General features: G+C 37.1%; 1 protein-coding gene across 1 annotated transcript in view; it reads right to left on the bottom strand.

The window, feature by feature from the left end:
• The window catches only part of LOC106141334 (fatty acyl-CoA reductase wat-like), a 35,732-nt gene extending 22,547 nt beyond the window's left edge, over positions 1 to 13,185 (bottom strand). The window contains exon 1 of the mRNA XM_060952998.1: positions 13,050 to 13,185. The gene's annotated coding sequence lies outside the window, so the exon portion shown is untranslated. The remainder of the gene's footprint in view (positions 1 to 13,049) is intronic.
• Positions 13,186 to 14,305: the final 1,120 nt, after the last annotated feature.

Below are 14,305 nucleotides of genomic sequence, written 5' to 3'. Positions count from 1 at the left end.
CCCGCAAGGGATATAGACGTGACCATATGTATGTATGTATGTATGTGTGAGTATCAATAAAAAACTTAATGATGAAAGTGAGATGTGACATAACAGGTCCCTAAGTTTTCCCTTAATCGACTTTTACCTGGTTATTAAAAGTTTTTAGTTAACAAATAATTCTCGTCATTATAATAGGTCAACAAAGACACACGTGGTATGACAAAGCATCACGCTGTATAACACGTGATATTGAAATGGTTCGCTAAGTTCAATTTTACATACATATTATTAAGTTATTTTTTTTACGATTGAATTTTTGCTTTTCATCCATACATTTTTCACTATTTTACAGCTGAACGTAGCCTATTGGCTCTGTCTACCCGGCAAGGGATATAGACGTGATTATATGTATGTATGTATGTATCCACAGAATGATCAAGGGGAAATAGCGATTTTATAGTCAATTTGACTCACTCATTAAGAATTTTTTTTTCATTTAATGCAAGGCTGACATATTTTTTTTTTATGTAAACGAAGTCTTTCATTGCTGCAGGCTCATTCTCTCCCACAAGGGATGTATACGTGGCTATATGTATGTATGAATCTATCTAATCTATTGTCGGCCTCTGTGGCGCAGCGGTAGTACGCTTGTCTGTGACACCGGAGGTCCCGGGTTCGAATCCCGGCCAGGGCATGCTGAGAAAAGAACTTTTTCTGATTGCCCTGGGGTCTTGGATGTTTATCTATATAAGTATTTATTATAAAATATAGTATCGTTGAGTTAGTATCTCGTAACACAAGTTTCGAACTTACTTCGAGGCAACTCAATCAGTGTAATTTGTCCCATATATTATATCTTAAAGATAGAAAAAATTTAACTTAGCCACTCAAGTCCTGCAAATCGCCGTGTCATGGAAAGTTATCGGAACCAGTCCAGTGGTTTTTACAGACAAGATTCAATTCCGAGGAAACGTCATGTTTGCTGACAATTCCCTCTCTTTGAGCTTCGGAGTAGATGCTCTTACGGTGAGGGAAAACATCGTGAGGAAACTTGCACATTCAGGCACCTGAATGTGTAACCATGACCGATCCAATATGGGTCAGGTTTACCTGTCAGACGGGAGTCGCTTCGTGTGAAAACCTGACTCACCCAATTCAGGGTCCATGGTCAAAGGCATACCCCGGGCTCCTCTCCAGAGTGGTGAGGATGCAACCGGGACTACAGGCAGGAGATAGAAGAACCAATGAATATTGCATTGTTAGATGTTTCTTAAATGACACACTTTTAAAATGCTATAAATATTTCCCTTAGTCGCATTTTACGAAATCCATGGGAAGAAGATGGAGCGGTTGTATTCTCCTTTTTATTGGTGCCGGAAACCACACGACATACACGACACACGATAAATATTAAGTGTACCTAACAATAATTTAAAAAGCTATGACCATGAGGAAATGTGTAATTGAGGCTAAAAAATATGTTATACTTATCTCATAATCGGATCCTGCTTTGTTACATAAAATAAATTACTTTTACGAGAAAATTGAATAAAAAAAAGGTACATAACTTTGAAAATACTCTTTGGTATATGGCCGAAGTGGGATTTGAACATTTTGAACCTGTGTCCTCCTGCGCATTACGCATTTTAACCGGGCAAATTACCGATTGGACCAGCGACGCTCTAGTAATTGGTGACATGATTCAATGTACATACAGTCTTGTGACGTCACAATGTCCAGTTCATTGAAAACAAAGTCGATGTTGTCTGTTCGAAATTTAAAACCGGTAGGAAAAATAATAAGTCGATGATTTTTTTTTAGGTTATAAATTTTATATTATTGTATTTGAATTTTAGTTATAAAAATGTATGAGTTTTAATTCAGTAGTGAAGAGGTGACAAACAAAAAAATTAAATTATTTTCGTATTTATGATATTACATACATACATACATAAAATCACGCCTCTTTCCCGGAGGGGTAGGCAGAGACTACCTCTTTCCACTTGCCACGATCTCTGCATACTTCTTTCGCTTCGTCCACATTCATAACTCTCTTCATACAAGCTCGGCGGTTTCGGGTACTTTTGACCTGACCCTTTATGATATTAGTTGGGATAATATACGTACTAACAGAAATCACGTTGAAAGTAGTGTAGTAGAAAGTAGTACGAGTAGTTATAATTAGATTTAAGTGATGTGACGTCAATAAGTGATACCTTGTATCAAATTTTGAAAATAAATCTATTCTATTCTAGGGCTTGAAATTAATATATCTTCAAAAAAAAATATAATTATTGTTGAAAAAAACGTGTGGTGTGAAAGTGGCCTTAGACGTTATGGTAGGAGGCAGATGAGAAACATCCAATGATGCAAAAGAGAGGGATAAAATATACGGAAGCTTGGACAAAACGGATTGACGCAATCGGACAATTTGCAAAAGGTCAGAGTTGCATTGTTGGCTTTAAGGAAAAATGGTGTAAATGCCGTGTGGTTCCCGGCACCAATAAAAATAGAATAGGACCACTCCGTCTCATTCCCATGGATATCGTAAAAGGCGACTAAGGGATACGTGGTGTTTACATACAAATATATGTATGTATATTCGTATGTAAACACCACGTGTAAGTCAACGTGTCAGCATTGCCATTCAAGAAATGATCAACAAACGATTCGATTAAAAATATAAAATAAATAAATCTATTTATAACTCGATCAGAAAACGTTGGTTTCCACCAGATCTGAGACGGTGACGTCAGAAGAACAACATAATTGGATCTGCGTCATTGGCTGGAGAATTAATTAAAACATTTAACATTGGGCTTTTAATACAATATTTACATAGCATAGGTACGCTATGTAAATAGCTACGCTAGCAGAGATCGTGGCAAGCGGAAAGAGGTAGTCTCTGCCTACCCCTCCGGGAAAGAGGCGTGATTTTATGTATGTATGTAGGTACGCTATAGAACCACTCCATATCTTTTCCAAGGATATCGTAAAAGGCGATTGAGGGATAGGTTTATAAACTTGGCATTTTTCTTATTAGCGACTAGCTGTGCCCGCGACTTCGTCCGCGTGGAATAGTTATTTTGGGCATCATTGAAGCCCTCAAGGATGAATAATTTTCCTTTTTTTACATTTTCCATTATTTCTTCGCTCCTGATAGTTGCAACGTGATGTTATATAGCCTAAAGCCTTTCTCCATAAATGGTCTATTCAACTCAAATAGAATTTTTCAATTCGAACCAGTAGTTCCTGTGATTAGCGCGTTCAAACAAACATACAAGCTCTTCAGCTTTATAATATTAAGTATAGATTCTCCCTGTTGCGAACTCATCTCTCTGAAAATATACAAAGGTGTCTGTGACCATCCTGGGTTATGTCAGTCAAGATTTTACACAAATTGATTCCCATCTGACCTCCGCAACCTTTTCACACATCCATACATACATACATGCATATGGTCACGTCTATATCCCTTGCGGGGTAGACAGAGCAAACAGTCTTGTAAAGACTGAATGGCCACGTTCAGCTATTTGGCTTAATGATAGAATTGAGATTTCATTAGTGACGGGTTGCTAGCCCATCGCCTAGAAAAGAATTCAAAGTTTGTAAGCCTATCCCTTAGTCGCCTTTTACGACATCCATGGGAAAGAGATGGAGTGGTCCTATTCTTTTTTGTAAAGGTGCCGGGAACTACACGGCACACACATTCATTTGCAGGTTTTAATCAAAATATAATATATCGTTGAGTTAGTATTTCTTAATACACGTAATCCTACTACTATTATAAACGCGAAAGTTTGTATGGATGTTTGTTACACTTTCACGCAAAAACTACTGAACCGATTACCATGAAATTTGGTATGTAGGTAGCTGAAGACCCAGAATAACACATAGGCTACTTTTTATCCCAGAGTTCCCGCGGGATTGATAGGGTTTCCATGCGGACGAAGTCGCGGGCGGCCTCTAGTTATTTATAACCCGGAAAATGACTCTGCAAAAGTACTCATGAATTTAATTTAATGTTCACGCGTAACCAGTTTCGGTCAGTTCATCGACCTCAGTGATTTTCCGTTATTTTATGGTAACATAACATCACTTTAATTTTAAAATCTTTTGAATTGAACTCTTATTATTATTGAGGAGGGTCATGTATGTGTTAAAATGAAATTAATTAGATAAAAATATAGAAATACAACCACTCCATCTCGTTAATATGGATGTTGTAAAAGGCGACTAAGGTATAGGCTTATAAACTTGGTATTCTTCTTTTAGGCGATGGGCTAGCAACCTGTCACTATTTGAATCTTAATTCTATCGAGCTGAACGTGGACTATCAGTCTATTCAAGACTGTTGGCTATGTATACCCCGCAAGGCATATAGAAGTTATTATATGTATATAGTTATGTATGTTAAAAACATTTTGAATCTTACTGAAATAAAATCACGCCTCTTTCCCGGAAGGGTGGGCAGAGACTACCTTCATCTTTCCACTTCGTTATTAAATAGAAGGTTTGTTTGCGTAAATGTAATACTACATTTCTCTGTATGCATCCGGGACTAAACCCAGGAGGAAGATGTATTTATGTTTACACTAGAGTACACCCGCGACTTCGTCCGCATGGAAACCCTATCAATCCCACGGGAACTCCGGGATAAAAAGTAGCCTATATGTTATTCTGGGTCTTCAGCTACCTACATACCAAATTTCATAGTAATCGGTTCAGTAGTTTTTGCATGAAAGAGTAACAAACATCCATACTGACATCCTGACATACTCACTAACTTACGACATCACATTAGAAACCTCAAAAATAACAGTATTTCTCCACTATTTAATGGATGTTATTATACATATAAACCTTCCTCTTGAATCACTCTATCTATTGTAAGTAACCGCATCATAATCCGGTGCATAGTTTTAAAGATTTAAGCATACAAAGGGACATATGGACAGAGAAAGTGACTTTGTTCTATACTATGAAGTGAAGTAGGATGTCCCTCCAAACGCGCAAATAAAATGCTGCGTATTCGCTGTATGTAATACATACCACGTCCACGGTCGCGCGTACTAAATATACATACATACTAATAATAAATGCTGAACAAACATAACTTAGTTATTTGATGATTTCGTTGACTTAACGTCGTATGGAGTCACTATTGCATCACTAAATAAACAGATTCGAATTATGTTGAATCGGTGCCAATGTTTGTGAAATCATTATAAGAGCCGTGATTCTATTCAATGTATTTTGGGGTTTAAGTTATACGTCGCAGGTAAGCGAAGACACATAAAATAACATATAATCACGTCTATATCTCTTGCGGGGTTCACAGAGTCATCAAAATACTGAAAGACCGCGTTCAACTGTTTGACTTAATGGTAATTGAAATTAAAATAGTAACAGGTTGCTAGCCCATCACCTTAAAGGGTAATCATAAGTTTATATGCCTATCCAATAGTCGCTTTTTACGAAATCCATGGGAAATATGTAGAAGGTGCTATTCTTTTTTCTATTGGTGCCGGGAACCACACGGCACAGGTAAGCGATATGAGAGATAATTAAGGTTGCATGAAGAGAGTTATGAATGTGGATGAAGCGAATGAAGTGTGCAGGGATCGTGGCAAGTGGAAAGATGTGGTCTCTGCCTACCCCTCCGGGAAAGAGGCGTGATTTTATGTATGATTTTGTATAAATAACTGTCATTATGTCCACATTGCAATTGAGGAAGTTTGTTGTAATGATTACATGCCAATTATGATCCGAGCTATATTCAAGGCTTGAAAGTGCGTCTAGGTTATAGACTTATAAGTAATAACCTTATAAAAATAGAGAATTTTTATTTGATTCAGAGTGCCGTGTGGTTACCGACACCATTTGAAAAAGAATAGGAACATTCCATCTCTTTCCTATGGATGTCGTAAAAGGCGACTACGGGATAGGCTTACAAACTTGGGATTCTTTTCTTAGGCGGTGGGCTAGCAACCTGTCACTATTTGAATCTTAATTCTATCAGTAAGTGCCGTGTGGTTCCCGGCACCAATAGAAAAAAGAATAGGACCACTCCATCTCTCTCCCATGGATGTCGTAAAAGGCGACTAAGGGGTACGCTTATAAACTTGGGATTCTACTTTTAGGCGATGAGCTAGCAACCTGTCACTATTTGAATCTCATTTCTATCTTAAACCCAAATAGCTGAACGTGGCCTATCAGTGTCTTTAAAAGACTGTTGGCTCTGTCTACCCCGCAAGGGATATAGACTTGATTATATGTATGTATGTATGTATGTATGTATGTATCAGTAAGCCAAACAACTGAGCGTGGTCTATTTCAAGACTGTTGGCTCTGTCTACTCCACAAGGGTTATAGGCGTGACCATATGTATATGTGTAAATGGAGATTTTTGCGTGGAGGTTCGCTCCCGTGGAAAATTTCAGTGAAATGAATAAATTTCATCTAAAACAACCTAATTCTTTATAAACGTTATAAACGCGAATTCGGCTGTTTTCGATGAAATTTTTTCAAGATTAGGTACCTATGTTTCATTAGGTTTTTATTAATGTTGGGATAAATTTAATTTAGTTTTAGTATATTATTTTGTAGTGATTATATAACAAAAACCTATTAAAAAAAGGGTTTAATAAATAATAAAAGATAGAGATTACTAAGGGATAGGCTAATAAACTTGGGACTCCTCTTTTAGGCGATGGGCTAGCAACCTGTCGCTATATGAATCTCAGTTCCATCATAAAGCCATACAGTTTAACGTGACCATTGAATCTTTTCGGGACTGTTGGCTCTGTCTGCCCCGCAGAGGATATAGATGTATTTAATACTCATATTATTGTAAGTACTTACCGTAGAGTTCATAAACACAACCATAAACAATCATTTTGATTGTCTGTTTAAGAATGACACATTAACATAAGGTCATATGGTCCTATTGTGAGTGACCACACTCCTTGATTCCTATAAGTTAACTAGCTGTTGTCCGGAACTTGGCTCCCGTGGGAATATGGGGCAGTAAAGTAATCTTTGTATACGAGGTCTGGCTATTAAATAACGAGACTGCGCGCGCAGAAGGCGTCCTAGAGGGGTAGGGTTGGAAACGAATGCAGCATTGGATAGCTGGAAGTGTCTACTATTCCAGTACGAAAACACGTTTTTGTCGCTGTAGTAGTATTTTTTGTGTAGAGGTAAGAAAGGTTAGAAAAAGAAGTTAGAGGTTCTTTCTCCTGGCTTTAGTCCCGGTTGCATCCTCATCACTCTGGAGAGGAGCCCGGGGTAAGACCTTGACCATAAATTCAGCATTGGCTGAGTCAGGTTTTTACACGAAGCGACTCCCGTCTGGGCTCCTGTCCAGGGATGTGAGAATAATAACCGGGACTAACGCTAGACGACACTCATCGGAGTGGGCTTATACTTTTTTGTTTTAATTCCAAACGGATGTTGAGTCGGAGGTTGTATATATGCTCCAATCCGTGAAATCTTTGCTTGCGCGATTTAGACTACTCGGTAAAGGTAAGTCGTAAAAGGCGACTAAGGGATAGGCTTACAAACATGGGATTCTTTTTTAGGCGACAGGCTAGCAACCTGTCACTATTTGAATCTCAATTCTATCATTAAGCCAAATAGCTGAACGTGGCCTTTCAGTCTTTTCAAGACTGTTGGCTCTGTCTACCCCGTAAGGGATATAGACGTGATGATATGTATGTATGTAAGACGAGCTCGCGTTACGTACAGACATAGGTATATATGGTCACGTCCATATCCCATGCGACGTAGACAGAGCCAACAGTCTTGAAGACTAAATGGCCACGTTCAGCTATTTGGCTTAATGATAGAATTAAGATTCAAATAGTGACGGGTTGCTAGCCCATCGCCTAAAAGAAGAATCCCAAGTTTATAAGCCTATCCCTTAGTCGCCTTTTACAACATCCATGGGAAAGAGATGGAGTGGTCCTATTCTTTTTTGTATTGGTGCCGGAAACCACACGGCATTTACGTACCTACAGACATTTACTGATATTGAGGCAAGTGAACCTTGGTACTTATGTCAGTGAACTTGACTCAGAAGAACTGGTTCTAGACCTGAAGTGAGCTGGTAATGATCTAGATTTATGCGTAACTTTTTTTTGTAGTACGTAATGGAGATATGAAAGGTATTAGGTAGTAAATATAATTAGACTAGAGGCCGCCCGCGACTTCGTCCGCGTGGAAACCCAAATCATTACGTAACAATCAATCCCACGGGAACTCCGGGATAAAAAGTAGCCTATATGTTATTCTGGGTCTTCAGCTACCTACATACCAAATTTCATAGTAATCGGTTCAGTAGTTTTTGCGTGAAAGACTATCTAACAAACATCCATACTGACATACAAACTTTGGCATTTATAATATAAGTAGGAAATAGGATTTAAGTGATAATATTAGTAGGAAGAAGGATTTAAGTGATGTGACGTCAATAAGTGATAACTTGTATCCAACTTTGAAAATAAATCTCTTCTATTCTATTTAATTATTTATGCCGTGTGGTTCCCGACAATGTAGAATAGAGAATAGAATATTCTCTTCCCGTGCAAACTGTAAAAGCCAAGGGAGTGGTCACTACGTTTATTTCGTAAGCAACTTATTAGTTGGAGAATTCGAATCTCAATTTCATCATTAAGCCAGTCTTTACGAAACTGTTGGCTCTGTCTATCCCTCAAACTTTTGCGTTACTAAGTAATAGGCATCTTACTAACAGTGGATACCGCTGGATATAGGAAGGTAAAAATTTGGAATTACAAATATTTTACACGATTCTAGTATTATTAACCTAAAACTTAAAATCTCAAATGTCAAAACCTCACGTATGTCCTTATTATTGTTAGCAAACACATCAACATTAGCATAGTAAAACAATTTGCTTGATAACTACTCGACATGCTGTGGACAGAATTTAAAGTTTGTTAAAAGCATCGTTGTTGTATGGAATTGAAGGTTTTTTTTATTAAATCAATACGTACATATCGTCACGTTTTTATCTCTTACAGGGTAGACAGAGCCAGCGGTGTGTTGGCTCTGTCTACCCCGCTAGGGATTACCCGTATTGGATTATGGTTATAGGTACATCCAGTTGCCTGAATGTGCAGGTTTCCTCACGATGTTTTCCCTCACCGTAAGAGCATCGGTTAGTATTCTAACTAATGTACATAGCTTTGCAAATACTTACTTTTATTGCCTAATTATTACTGTTATTGTATTTACATATCTACATATGGTCACGTCTATATCCCTTGCGGGGTAGACAGAGCCAACAGTCTTGAAAGGACTGAATGGCCACGTTCTGCTATTTGGCTTAATGATAGAATTGAGATTCAAATAGTGACAGGGCTTGCCCATGCCCATCGCCTAAAAAATAATCCCAAGTTAAGTAAGCCTATCCCTTAGTCGCCTTGTAATTGTATTGAATATTGGAAAAGTCAGGTTATTCCATAAAACGAGACAGGTATGTAAAATTGTTTATCTCACAATTCGACCGTTGACTTTTCCTCATAAAAGGATGCACTTATCCATAATGTTGAGGTCAGAATGACCTTTTATATTGGAGAAATTAAGGTAAAATTAAAACACTTATTGAAAAGGTCTTTGCAGGAAGAAAGTTGATAAGGTTCAACGCGGAACAATTACACAAACGTGATGTGAACATATACAATACATTTATAATATTCACGTCTTTGTCCTTTGCCAGGAATGACGTAAGGGCGACTAAGGGATAGATTAATAAACTTGGGATTCTTCTTTTAAGCGATGGACTAGCAACCTGTCACTATTAGAATCTCAATTCCATCAATAAGCCATAGAGCTGAGCGTTGGCCTCAGTCTTTTCAAGACTGTTGGCTCTGTCTAGCCCTGCAAGGGATATGAACGTGACTGTGTGTGTATCTGTGGTAGAATCTGATACCATCTGTCTTTATATACATAAAAGGAATCCCAAGTTTATTAGCGTTTCACTTAGTCGCCTTTTACGACATCCATGGGAAAGATATAAGAGTGATTTTATTTTAAAGCGCCGGAGACCACACGGCTCATATGCCTACCAAAGGGTAACCCTTTGGTAGATATTATGAAATTCTTTATCATTCTTATCATTTCAATAACAATACCTCTAATTTTTACGCCGTGGGTCAAAGATTACTTATTGTGAACTTGTCAAAACCTATTGAGAATTTATTATCTTTTTATTTCAACAATTAAAACATCCAACTTGTAAAATTCTTGTTTGTACAGAGTATGTGTGGATCGTAATGTCATTGCTCAAAAGTGCGCAATGCAAAATGGTCTTTCCCATACATACATACATATGATCACGTCTATGTCCCTTGCGGGGTAGACAGAGCCAACAGTCTTGAAAATATGCCACGTTCTGCTGTTCGGCTTAATGATAGAATTGAGATTCAAATATTGACAGGTTGCTAGTCCAGCGTCTAAAATGAGGATACCAAGTTTATAAGAATTTCCTATAGTCGCCGTTTACGACATCCATGGCAAAGAGATGGAGTAATTCTATTCTTTTTTTTTTAGTGCCGGGAACCACACGGCGCGATTGTTATCATCGCCTAGCAGTTTTATTTGTTACCTTTCAAACTAACTAACTAACTTACTATCGCATTTATAATACTAAGTAGTAATCCTAGCTAAGTCGCACTCTATAATGTAACGCGAACTTGGCATATCTCTAATCTTTCTCATCTGCGCTTGCGCCGATACGATACCGATCTGGTTTACAAATGGTCCCTCTTCAAACGGGTTATGTCAGTTTTTTCCTACGAATAATAAATATCGCGTAAAACTCTTATATAAATAACAATAATTTATCAATCGAGGTTTTATTATTTTTTGGTTAACATTGACATAGTTAAAATACATACATATTATCACGTCTATATCCCTTGCGGGGTAGACAGAGCCAACAGTCTTGTAAAGACTGATAGGCCATGTTCAGCTATTTGGCTTTAAGACACATAGTTAAAATCCATATAGATTTTAACTATAGATCGATATTAAGCTATATAATGACGTATGAAAGCCATGTGGTTCCCGGCACCAATAAAAATTAAGAATAGGACCACTCCATCTCTTTCCCATGGATGTCGTAAAAGGCGACTAAGGGATAAACTTATAAAGTTGCGATTCCTCTTTTAGGCAACAGGGTAGCAACCTATCACTATTTGAATCTCAATTCTATCATTAAGCCAAATAGCTGAATGTGGCCTTTTAATCTTTCAAAACTGTCGGCTCTGACTACCACGCAACGAATATAGACGTGATTAGGTATATGTATGTATGTTTTAATTAATGACTGTTTATGTTTTTTTAAGCTTGTTTACAGCCGACTTGATATTATTTATGCGACTTATGAAGGTATTTATTGATAAATAAGTCATTTGAGTAGCTCTCCGCGTACGTCATATTCCAAACAGCTTTTGGCAAATATAACTATAGATCTAATAAACTCTGTTTTACGTACATAATCACGACTATATCCCATGCGGGGTAGACAGAGTCAACATTCTTGTTAAGACTGAAACGCCACGTTTTGCTGTTTAGCTTAATTATGCATGGAATTTAGATTCAAATAAGCGTTGAAATACGCTTATAACGTTCGTGTCTCTATTAGCGAATGCTTCTTATTCTTGGCGCCGTGTGGTTCCCGGCACCAACACAAAAAAGAATAGGACCATATCTTGCCCATGGATGTCGTAAAAGGCGACTAAGGGATAGGCTTACAAACTTGGGATTCGTCTTTTAGGCGATGGGCTAGCAACCTGTCACTATTTGAATCTCAATCTATTCTATCATTAAGCCAAATAGCTGAACGTGGCCATTCAGTCTTTTCAAGACTGTTGGCTCTGTCTACCCCGCAAGGGATATAGACGTGACCATATGTATGTATATTCTTATTCTTTTGAGCAGTAAATTGTTTAAACTTAAATATTAAAATGTACTTCTCTTTTTTAAAGTTGCATGAACATTTGTTCGAATAATAACCGATGCTCTAACGTTGAGGCAAAACACCGTGAGGAAACCTGCACATTCAGACAACTGGATGTGTCAAGCATGGATATAATACTGGTAAGGTTACTTGCAATGGTTCAGTTCATTTCATTCATGGTGCAATCTGTAATTATCATATGCAATCACGTCTTTATCTGTTGAGGGGTAGACAGAGCCAACTCACAAAACACAAAGGCCACACTCAGCTCTAATAGAATTATTCATTCACTCATTCATATAATCACGTTTAAATCCCTTGCGGGGTAGACACAGTCTTGAAAGAATGTTAGGCCACGTGCAGTTGTTTGGCTTTATGATAGAATTGAGATTCAAATAGTGACAGGTTGCTAGAGCCCATCGCCTAAAATAAAGACTCCTAAATTTGTAAGTCTATGCCTTAGTTGCCTTTCACGACATCCATGGGAAAGAGATGGAGTGGTCCTATTCTTTTTTATATTGGTGCCGGGAACCACACGGCACTATTGATAGAATTTATATTAGGAAATAGTAATTCAACTGATGTACTAAGTATATCATATGCAATGAAGATTTTGAATTGAATTGAATAGTGATATTATTTCGTCCAAACAATTTTTTTTTTTTCATGAATGTGCTACAAATCCCTTAGCCGTCTTTTACGACATCCATGGAAAAGAGTTGGAGTGGTCTTATTTTCACGTGCCGTCATGATATTTTGAAAATTGGACTACTTAGTTTCACTCGGTATAAACATTCCTCGTCTTTGGTTTTAAGAAAAAAAGGTGATAAAATGTTGACAGGACTTGCTATTAAATAGTTTATTTTTATTTTAACTAATTTAATGTGAAATGAAAATTTATTAAATTAATTAACACCCTTCCTTTGTCGTCGGTTTAATGTATTATTACTTTTTTAAAATTTTTGTATTTATAAACACAAATTATAATTTGATATGACAATGAAAACACATGAAATGTAGTCGTAAATTAACACAATATATACAAATTAAATAATTAAAAAAAAAAAACAAAACCACTCACCAATCAACGCCAACTCACTTTATATCACAAACAAAATATTTTTTTTTTCAATATTTTTTTTTACAAAACCCGCGCTCCTTGCCTGTCAACGTCAGAATGTAGACTAATACAGGAATGAGATCTATAGCACGCAGTGACCCTTAGTCAGTGGTGGACAACCTTTGATGCGCCATTGACATAGAAACTTATAGATAGCGCTCCTTACAGCAACTAGTCTATACATATAATAAAACAGTGAAAATACTTTATCTGTACATTTTGTATTTTTAACTGAAATGGATAGAGGGACACTTAGAATGAATAATAGAAAGCAAAAGTTTAAGAGACCTATATTTGTAAATTGACGTCCGATGAAAATGCGTCAGTGTAGTTTGTTCCTCCGCTTCTTCTACACATGCGCTTTGGAAGCGGTAGTAGTTATAATTAGATTTAAGTGATGTGACGTCAATAAGTGATACCTTGTATCCAATTTTGAAAATAAATTTATTCTATTCTAATCTATTCTATTACAGCGATAAGTACAGTTTTCAACTAACATTCTTTTTTATGTTTGTAACATACTCATAAACTGTAGGCAACCTTCTTTATATGCGCCATAGCAACGGTTGCCATGGTTTGTTTAGGTAGAAAAAAATTACAGCTATTATATTTTATTGTTCAAATATTCTTATTTTATGTCCAACAATATAGTACTCTTGAACTGATTATTTCTCTCATCTTTTCTCCTTCTGTCTTCTGTGGTGAATAACTAACTTTGCGACCAAACATAGATTAGAATAAATTAAAATACGGAGATTACCTTGGTTGGTCTAAATAAACATAAATTAATGTTCTGTTATGTACCGTTAGCAGGAAAATCTGAGAAAAATGAGTGGAACTATTCGGAGCGGTATCTATTCGGATGTATGTCTGTGGGGTCGTCCTTTACGCCGATCCATGACGATTGCGGTAAATTACCATTAATTGTTTTTGATATTAATCAATTGACTGTTTTTTCCTTTGACAGACAAAAGAAGGCTCAGTGACGCAGTGAACGCTTGTTTCTCAGAAAATATAGATATCGGTGCCGTGTGGTTCCCGGCATTTACGAATAGAACCACTCAATAACTTTTTCATGGATGTCGTAAAATGCGATTAAGGGAATGGCTAATAAACTTGAAATTCTTCTTTTAGCAAACTGTAACTATTTCAATTCCACCATTAAGCCTTACAGCTGAACGTGGCCTTACAAGATTGTTGGCTCTGTCTACCCTGTC

Source organism: Amyelois transitella, chromosome 30 (assembly GCF_032362555.1).
Source record: "Amyelois transitella isolate CPQ chromosome 30, ilAmyTran1.1, whole genome shotgun sequence".
Taxonomy (NCBI): Eukaryota; Metazoa; Arthropoda; class Insecta; order Lepidoptera; family Pyralidae; genus Amyelois; species Amyelois transitella.
This window is presented reverse-complemented; position numbering and strand designations above follow the sequence as displayed.